Source organism: Manis pentadactyla, chromosome 10 (genome assembly GCF_030020395.1).
Source record: "Manis pentadactyla isolate mManPen7 chromosome 10, mManPen7.hap1, whole genome shotgun sequence".
Classification (NCBI taxonomy): domain Eukaryota; kingdom Metazoa; phylum Chordata; class Mammalia; order Pholidota; family Manidae; genus Manis; species Manis pentadactyla.
The window spans coordinates 34,349,032-34,359,500 of record NC_080028.1 but is presented as its reverse complement, the minus strand read 5'-3'; the positions used below and the strand labels follow the sequence as shown (position 1 = coordinate 34,359,500).

The 10,469-nt window shown below is 40.5% G+C and overlaps 1 long non-coding RNA gene across 2 annotated transcripts in view; it reads right to left on the bottom strand.

Annotated features, from left to right (window-relative positions):
- LOC130678998 (uncharacterized) overlaps window positions 1–10,469 on the bottom strand; it is a 109,852-nt gene that overhangs the window by 18,300 nt on the left and 81,083 nt on the right. The window contains exons 3-4 of one of the 2 annotated variants that reach the window (XR_008991982.1): window positions 10,178–10,268; window positions 1,010–1,034 (exon numbers count right to left, since the gene is read on the bottom strand). This is a non-coding gene — a long non-coding RNA (uncharacterized LOC130678998). Of the gene's footprint in view, window positions 1–1,009; window positions 1,035–10,177; window positions 10,269–10,469 lie in introns of those variants that run through there. The other variant, XR_008991981.1, reaches the window with a different exon arrangement.

Sequence of the window (10,469 nt, the reverse complement as noted above, 5' to 3'; positions counted from 1 at the left end):
ATGATGGCTGACTGATCAGGGTGGTGCCTGCTGAAGGCTAAGACAGCTGGATTAAGTTCTTAAAATAAGACAGCAGCAATGAGGTTTGTGACGCTGATTGACTCTCCCTTTCATGAACGACTCCTCTGCAGCACAAGGTGCTATTTGATAGCATTTCACCCACAGTAGAACTTCTTTCAAAATTAGAGTTAATCCTCTCAAACTCTGCCTCTGCTTCATCAACTAAATTTATGGAATATTCTAAATTGTTTCTTGTTATTTCAACAATTGTCACAGAATCTTTACCAGGAGTAGTTTCCATGTCAAAAAACCACTTTCTCTGCTCATCCATAAGAAGCAACTCCTCATCCTTCAATTTTTACCATGAGAGTCAGCAAGTCAGTCACATCTTCAAGCCCCACTTCCAGCTCTAGTCCTTTTGCTATTTCTACCTCACCTGCAGTTCTTTCCACACAGTAGCTGCACAGCATAATAAACCAAAGTGCAGTACAAGGAGACATGCAAATTATATAATAAAATTCTTTAAGTAAAACAGCTAATATTAATCGAACACTTAGTAGGTACTATGCTAAATACCTTACATTTATCGTCTAATTTGATCTACTCAATAACACTGTGAGGTAAGTATAATCATGTCCACTTTACCCATGAGGGAAGTAAGGTACAGGAAGGTTAAATAATTTGTCTGTGGTCATAAAGCCAGTAAGCAGTGCAAACATGATTCAAACCATATTAGTCAGACTAGATAGTCTACACTTTTAATCCCTATGTTAACACCTCCATGTGCTGGGGCGTCAGGTCCTCCAACATCAGTTTTGTAATCTCAATTGAATGCGAGAGAAAACTGAGACTCAGAAAAATTAAGCAACCTGCCCAAGTTCACACAGTCTATAATTGGGCTTTCTCCAAAACTCAAGCCATTTCTAAGTATATGGTATTTCTCGTTTGATATAACTGTGGCTCTCACCGTTTTCACGGGAGATCTCCAGGGCAAGAAAAAGCCTCTTGACACAGAACAGATTCTCAATAGATAGCTGTGGAATAAAGAGAACATATGGAAAAAGAGCTAGTCTATATTTTTAACTTCACAATGATGGTCAAAGGAATCTGCTCATGCTGGAGACTGAGCTGCCACAAGCCTGCAATTCTGGAAACTAATAGGGAAGCAAGTCAGGGGAATCATCTTACATGTAGTTCAGGATACAGACCCCAGAAGGTATCTGTGGGCTGAATATCTTTGTATCGGGAAACAGGCATCCTCATAATCTGCTGGTACAAGTGCCAACTGGAGTGAACTTTTCATGGGGCAACCTGGCGATGCTTCTCAAAAACCTTACACACACACACGCACACACATACCCTTCTGTCCCAATAACGGCTCTTCTAAGAATCTGTGTTAAGGAAAAGATTGGAAACAACCTAAACATTCAGTAATACAAGAGTAATTATGGTGTAGTCACAGAATGGGCTGATATGCAGTCTTGATTGATATTGCTTTTTATTATTGTTTTAGATAAAGATCATGATATAAACCAAAAAATAAAACCAGTTACAAGGCAGTTCACAGAAAAAGAAATGCAAGTGGCCAGTAGGGATATGAAAGGATAGCTAATCTCATTCAGAATGTAAAGTGATGCAAATGAAAGCAAGAAAACATTTTTCACTATGTTATTGGCCAAGAGTTGCCCAGTGGATAGGGTAACAGGCACTCTTAATGCACACAGTTGTTGAAAGTATAGATTGGAACACATCTGGGGGGAAATCTGGCAATATCAATTCTATTTTTAATATACATACCCCCTTTTTTCATCTAGCAATATTACTCCTAGCAATTTTACTTTGTCCTATAGAAATACATATATATACAGATACGTTCATTACAGCACCAACTGTGTTAGCAAAAAACTTGGAAACAAGTTAAATGTTCATCAATAGCCAAATGATTAAATAAATGTTAGAACATTCATAGAACATTCATACAGTGAAACATAGGCACACCTTTAGTGATGTCAACCTTGATGTGCTATTTTGCAAAGGTGTTTATATTTGTCAGGGTGCAGCCAAGAACACAAAACTCACATTGGATAATCAAAGGAATTTAATACAGGAATTAATTACAAAAGTTTAGAGGCAAACTACTTTATATGCAGAGGGTGGGGATCCAAGGACACAGGCAGCTTTCAGGCGAGGCACAGGCAGGCAGGGAGTTGGGAGGCCAGAGTCAAGTTTCCTCTGTCCAAGGCCATTTCTTCTACTCTCCCTGCCTTTCTTTGTGTACAACTTCACTCTCTGTAGACCAACTTTCTACTCTTTTCCAAGCCTATTGCTGCACGAGCCCTAGGCCAAGCATTGGGAATTGCTGAAGATAATCCGAGGAGATAATCTGATTGATCTAGAGTGGGTTAAACTTCTGTCCAAATCCAATCATCTCTAGGAAGGGGGAAGGGCCAGAGAGTTCACCTCTGTAAGTGAGGTTTGCCTTTCTCACCAGAGCAGCCTTGGCTGAGGAGATCCTGTACTATTGGAAACATGGGAAATTGGATTGGTACCGCTGCCGTCTAAGGTAGGGAATTCATAGTGGGCAGAAGATCAGAAAGGAAGAGGGTCACTTAAGTTTTGGACATATTCAATTGAGATGCCAATAGAACATCCAAATACATTATCTAGGAGGGAACTGAATATAGAGTCCAGAGATCAGCATGGAAATTCAAACTGGAAATCTGGGGCTGGGACAATCAGCATAAAACAGTATTTGAAACCATGAGTAAGAAAAAAAATGCTGGCTCAAGATAGAATCCTAAAGAATAAAAAATATTTATGGGATAAACAGAGGAAGAGGAAAAGCTAAAAGAAATGGAGAAAAATTGGACAAAAGAACTGATGAAAATATTTAAAAAATCTTAGAGAGGGGACAGAGAGAGTAAGTTTCAAGGGAAAGGAAGTGGTCAATTCTATTAAATTACAATAACCCCTGCAAACTGCCCGGTGGAATATGGCCCCAAGGATTCTGATGATATGGGCATCAGAGTGAAGGAAGGATGAGTTTAGGTTAGGAAATGGACTCCTTATTTTTTAATGCTTTGCAGTCACTCATGAAACAGGGAGGTGCCACGCCTTGGTGAGGTAAAATAGAAGAAGTCAGTCTGTGTTTATGCTTCACACTTCTGCGAACCTCTTTTGCACAGGGTAATTTGGACTAACCTAGTCAGCTCTAGACATTTACAAAGGCCCAATATTAGGTTTTTACTCTGAATTCACAGAGCAAATCTGAGAGCTCCTCCCTCTGGGGGTTGGTGATTCCAGAATATTCCTATCATGAAACATTAGAAGGCTCGGTCACCTGCGGCCCTGGGGTGCCATGTGGTCTTCTGCCTGTTTTAGTATGGCCTGTGAACTAAAGATGTTTCTTACATTTTTCAAAGTTTGACAAAAAGTCACATGAAGGATAACACTTTGTGATGTGAAAATTACACGACATTCAAATTTTACTTTCTTAGACACATTGTCTAAAACAGAGTGCCCATTTGTTTAGGAATGGCTGCTTTTGTGCTACAATAGGAGAATTGAGTAGCAGTGGCAGAATGTATAGCCCACAAAGCCTAAAGTAGTTACTACCTGGCCCTTTTCAAAACACATTTGCAGACCTCTACTCTAGAATATTGGACAGTGCAGACCTGGGACTTCAGGTTGCTCTTAGAGAGATAAAAATAGCTTAGCTCTGGAGGGCAGAGTCAAGATGGTGGCGTGAGTAGTTCAGTGGAAATCTCCTCCCAAAAACAAATATACTTATGAAAATACAATAAATACAACTATTCCGAAAAGAGACACCAGTGGATACAGTACAACAGCCAGGCTACATCTACATCTGCGAGAACTCAACATCACACGAAGGGGGTAAGATACAAGCTGCGGCCAGCAGGACCCAAATGCCCCCCTAACCCAGAATCGGGCGTGAAGAAAGGAGTCAGAACGGGGAGGGAGTGAAAGCCCAGGACTGCTAAACCAGCAGCTCTAGAAATCCGCACCTGGAGCGCAGACACACAGTGCACGGGGTGTTGGATACTAGAGAAACAGAAAAGCAAAACCTACGGGCACGTCCCCGGAACCGGTACCCCTGAGACAAAAGAAAAGCGAGTGCTTTTTGCAAGTCTTAAAGAGACAGGGACCCCACAAGTGGACTAAGTCGTCCCAGCACACTTAGCCAGCAGCTGGGAATCCTGGGGAAATTTAGGCGCCCTAACCCCCTGGGCAGCAGCATACCTCTGAAGCCCCTCATAGCAATAAGCAACCCGCCAGTCATTTCCCCAACTGGCACGGACCCCAACACACCGGCCCAGTAGTGGGAGACCAGGAGTGGCAGCATCAGAGGGGACCGGGAGCGGCCCACGCAAGCCCGCCGCGGCGGTGACCAAGCAGCCCGGGAGCAGCCCATGTGTGCCAACAGCGGCGGTGCCAGAGGGGCACAGGAGAGGCCCGTGTGCACCTGCGGCAGCGGCAGAGGGGCTTGAGTGCGGCCTGCGTGCACCAGCAGTGGCACCAGAGAGGCCCAGGAGTGGCCTGTGGGAGCCGGCGGCGGAGTGGCCCAGGAGCAGCCGTGCCCCCAGCAGCCACCCAGAATCCCAGTCTGACACACACCGCCCGGGCCAGACCCAAAGGCTGCTGCCAGCACACAGCTGCCAGGCAGGGGTGCCGCTTTTGTAGGGGGAGCGCACCCGGCATGCCTGCCACTCCCCGCATGGCTCTAAGCTGCTCTGATGGAGACCCTGTCCACAGCAGCTTAGGGGATTAACCCGGTGGCTGCTCCAGGAGTGTGGGTAACCGACACAGGCAGCGGAGAAGAGAAAGGCGTCCAGCAAGCAGGAAAGGACTTTCTTCTCCCAGCTGACATAACTGCTACCTGCCTACAGCCACCGCTATCACCATGAAAAGACAGAAGAATTTAGTCCAGTCCAAAATAGTCCACACAACCCCTGAGAAAGGACCTGCGGAGATAGACCTAACTAGTCTCCGTGAGAAGGAATTCAAAATAAAAATCATAAACAAGCTGATGGATCTGCAGAGAAATATGCAAGAGCTAAGGGAGCAAGTACAGAGGGAGACTACAGAAATAAAACAATCTCTGGAAGCACTTAAAAGCAGAATGCACGGGATGCAAGAGGCCATTAACGGAATAGAAACCAGAGAACAGGAACGCGTAGAAGCTGATGCATAGAGCGATAAAAGGATCTCCAGAAATGAAACAATATTAAGAAAACTGTGTGACCAATCCAAAAGAAACAATACCTGCATTATAGGGCTACCAGAAGAAAAAGAGAGAGAAAAAGGGATAGAACGTGTCTTTGAAGAAATAATTGCTGAAAAATTCCCCAAACTGGGGGAGGAAATAGTTGCTCAGACTATGGAAGTACACAGAACTTCCAACAGAAGGGACCCAAGGAGGACAACACCAAGACACATAATAATTAAAATGGCAAAGATCAAGGACAAGGACAGAGTATTAAAGGCAGCCAGAGAGAGCAAAAAGGTCACCTACAAAGGAAAATCCATCAGGCTATCATCAGACTTCTCAACAGAAACCTTAGAGGCCAGAAGAGAATGGCATGTTATATTTAATACAATGAAACAAAAGGGCCTTGAAATAAGGAAACTGTAACCAGCATGATTATCATTTAAATATGAAGGAGGGATTAAACAATTTCCAGACAAGCAAAAGTTGAGGGAATTTGCCTCCCACAAACCACCTCTACGGGGTATTTAAGAGGGACTGCTCTAGATGGAAACACTCCTAAAAAAGAGCACAGAACAAAACACCCAACATATGAAGAATGGAGGAGGAGGAATGAGAAGGAGAGAAATAAAGAATCATCAAACAGTGTTTATAATAGCTTAATAAGCGAGTTTAGTTAGACAGTAAGATAGTACAGAAACTAACCATGAAACTTTGGTAACCACAAACTTGAAGCCGCAATGGCAATAAGTACATATCTTCACCCTAAATGTAAATGGACTGAAAGCACCAATCAAAAGACACAGAGTAATAGAATGGATAAAAAAGCAAGACCCATCTATATGCTGCTTAAAAGAGACTCGCCTCAAACCCAAAGACATGCACAGATTAAAAGTCAAGAGATGGAAAAAGATATTTCATGCAAACAACAGGGAGAAAAAAGCAGGTGTTGCAGTACTAGTATCAGACAAAATAGACTTCAAAACAAAGAAAGTAACAAGAGATAAAGAAGGACATTACATAATGATAAAGGGCTCAGTCCAACAAGAGGTTATAACTATTATAAATATATATGCACCCAACACAGGAGCACCAGCATATGTGAAACAAATACTAACAGACCTAAGGGGGGAAATAGACTGCAGTGCATTCATTTTAGGAGACTTCAACACATCACTCACCCCAAAGGATAGATCCACCAGGCAGAAAATAAGTAAGGACACGGAAACACTGAATAACACAGTAGAACAGATGGACCTAATAGACATCTATAGAACTCTACATCCAAAAGCAACAGGACACACATTCTTCTCAAGTGCACATGGAACATTCTCCAGAATAGACCACATGCTAGGCCACAAAAAGAGCCTCAGTAAATTCAAAAGATTGAAATCCTACCAACCAACTTTTCAGACCACAAAGGTATAAAATTAGAAATAAATTGTACCAAGAAAGCAAAAAGGCTCACAAACACATGGAGGCTTAAATACATGCTCCTAAATAATCAATGGATCAATGACCAAATTAAAATGGAGATCCAGCAATATATGGAAACAAATGACAACAACAACACAAAGCCCCAACTTCTGTCAGACGCAGCGAATGCAGTCTTAAGAGGAAAGTATATAACAATCCAGGCATATTTAAAGAAGGAAGAACAACCCCAAATGAATAGCCTAATGTCACAATTATCGAAACTGGAAAAAGAAGAATAAATGAGGCCTAGGGTCAGCAGAGGGAGAGACATAATAAAGATCAGAGAAGAAATAAATAAAATTGAGAAGAATAAAACAATAGAAAAAAATCAATGAAACCAACAGCTAGTTCTTTGAGAAAATAAACAAAATAGAAAAGCCTCTAGCCAGACTTATTAAGAGAAAAAGAGAATCAACACACATCAACAGAATCAGAAACGAGAAAGGAAAAATCACAACAGACCCCACAGAAATACAAAGAATTATTAGAGAATACTATGAAAACCTATATGCTACCAAGCTGGAAAACCTAGGACAAATGGACAACTTCCTAGAAAAATACAACCTTCCAAGACTGACCCAGAAAGAAACAGAAAGTCTAAACAGACCAATTACCAGCAACAAAATTGAAGTGGTAATCAAAAAACTACCCAAGAACAAAACCCCCGGGCCAGATGGATTTACTTGGTATTTTATCAGACATACAAAGAAGACATAATACCCATTCTCCTTAAAGTTTTCCAAGAAATAGAAGAGGAGGGAATACTCCCAAACTCATTCTATGAAGCTAATATCACCCTAATACCAAAACCAGGAAAGGACCCCACCAAAAAAGAAAACTACAGACCAATATCCCTGATGAATGTAGATGCAAAAATATGCAACAAAATATTAGCAAACTGAATTCAAAAATACATCAAAAGGATCATACACCATGACCAAGTGGGATTCATCCCAGGGATACAAGAATGGTACAACATTCGAAAATCCATGAACATCATCCATCACATCAACAAAAAGGACAAAAACCACATGATCATCTCCATAGATGCTGAAAAAGCATTCAACAAAATTCAACATTTATTCATGATAAAAACTCTCAACAAAATGGGTATAGAGGGCAAGGACCTCAACATAAATAATAAAGGCCATATATGATAAACCCACAGCTAACATACTGAACAGTGAGAGGTTGAAAGCTTTTCCTCTAAGATTGGGAACAAGACAGGGATGCCCACAATCCCCACTGTTGTTCAACATAGTAGTGGAGGTTCTAGCCACGGCAATTAGACAAAACAAAGAAATACAAGGAATCCAGATTGGTAAAGAAGAAGTTAAACTGTCACTATTTGCAGAGGACATGATATTGTACATAAAAAAAACCTAAAGATTGCACTCCAAAACTACTAGAACTAATATCTGAATTCAGCAAAGTTGCAGAATACAAAATTAATACACAGAAATCTATTGCACTCCTATACACAAACGATGAACTAGCAGAAAGAGAAATAAGAACAATTCCATTCACGATTGCATCAAAAAGAATTAAATACCTAGGACTAACCCTAACCAAGGAAGTGAAAGATCTATACCCTGAAAACTACAAGACATTCTTGAGATAAATTAAAGAAGACACTAATAAATGGAAATTCATCCCATGCTCTTGGCTAGGAAGAATTAATATTGTCAAAATGGCCATCCTTCCTAAAGCAATCTACAGTTTCAATGCAATCCCTATCAAAATACCGACAGCATTCTTCAATGAGCTGGAGTAAATAGTTCTAAAATTCATAAGGAACCACAAAATCCCCAAATAGCCAAAGCAATCCTGATAAGCAAGAATACAGCAGGGGGGATCTCACTTCCCAACTTTAAGCTCTACTACAGAAAGCCACAGTAATCAAGACAATATGGTACTCTCACAAGAACAGACCCATAGACGAGTGGAACAGAATAGAGTGGCCAGATATTAAACCAAACACCTATGGTCAATTAATATACGATAAAGGAGCCATGGATATACAACAGGGAAATGACAGCCTCCTCAACAGCTGGTGTTGGCAAAACTGGACAGCTACATGTAAGAGAATGAAACTGCATTACTATCTAACTCCATACACAAAAGTAAACTTGAAATGGATCAAAGACCTGAATGTAAGTCATGAAACCATAAAACTCTAAGAAAAACACATAGGCAAAAATGTCTTGAATATAAACATGAGCTACTTCTTCATGAACATATCTCCTTAGGCAAGGGAAACGAAAGCAAAAATGAACAAGTGGGACTATATCAAACTATAAAGCTTCTGTACAGCAAAGGACACCATCAGTAGAACAAAAAGGCATCCTACAGTATGGGAGAATGTATTCATAAATGACATACCCGATAAGGGGTTGACATTCAAAATATATAAAGAGCTCACACACCTCAACAAACAAAAAAGCAAATAATCCAATTAGAAAATGGCAGAGGATCTGAACAGATACTTCTCCAGAGAAGAAATTCAGATGGCCAACAGGCACATGAAAAGATGCTCCACATCGCTAATCATCAGAGAAATGCAAATTAAAACCACAATGAGATATCACCTCACACAAATAGGATAGGCACCATCCAAAAGACAAACAACGACAAATGTTGGCAAGGATGTGGAGAAAGGGGAACCCTCCTACACTGCTGGTGGGAATGTAAATAAGTTCAAGCATTGTAGAAAGCAATATGGAGGTTCATCAAAAAACTCAAAATAGAAGTACCATTTGACCCAGGAATTCCACTCCTAGGAATTTACCCTAAGAATGCAGGATCACAGATTCAAAAAGACATATGAACCCCTAAGTTTATCGCAGCACTATTTACAATAGCCAAGAAATGGAAACAACCTAAGTGTCCATCAGTTGTTGAATGTATAAAGAAGATGTGGTACATATACACAATGGAGTATTATTCAGCCATAAGAAGAAAATAAATCCTACCATTTGCAACAACATGGATCAAGCTAGAGGGTATTATGCTCATTGAAATAAGCCAGGTGGAGAAAGACAAGTATCAAATGATTTCACTCATCTGTGGAGTATAAGAACAAAGAAAAAACTGAAGGAACAAAACAGCAGCAGACTCACAGATCCCAAGAATGGACTAATAGTTACCAAAGGGAAAGGGACTGGGGAGGATGGGTGGGAAGGGAGGGATAGGGGAATAGGGGGCATTACGATTAGCATACATAATGTAGGGGTGGGCATGGGGATGGCAGTATAGCACAGAGAAGAGAAGTAGTGACTCTACAGCATCTTACTACACTTAGGGATAGTGACTATAATCTATAATGGGGTATGTGGTGGGGACTCCATAATGGGGGGAATCTAATAACCACAGTGTTGCTCATGTAATTGTGTATTAATGATACCAAAATAAAAAAAATAATTATATATATATATATAAACTGTAGGGTTTTGTTAAAGGTGAACTTCAACTTACCTAGATCTGGCCATTAATATTCATAGCCTCTGCTGCAGCATCAGGAGTTTAATCATACTTCAAAATACCATGTTTTCTTTGCTGACTTTACCTAGAAATAGTAGAAAGAAGTTGAGAATTTTTTAATCTCTTTTAAAGTAATAATTTTCCTTATAAGACTTCTGGCTACACTGTTAGTTCAGTTAATTTATTTAAACAAATTCTGTAAGTCTAAAAATTGGATTAAAATTTAATACATAAGACCTATTTTTAAAATTAGTATGATATATACATGTTATCATTAACATGGCCT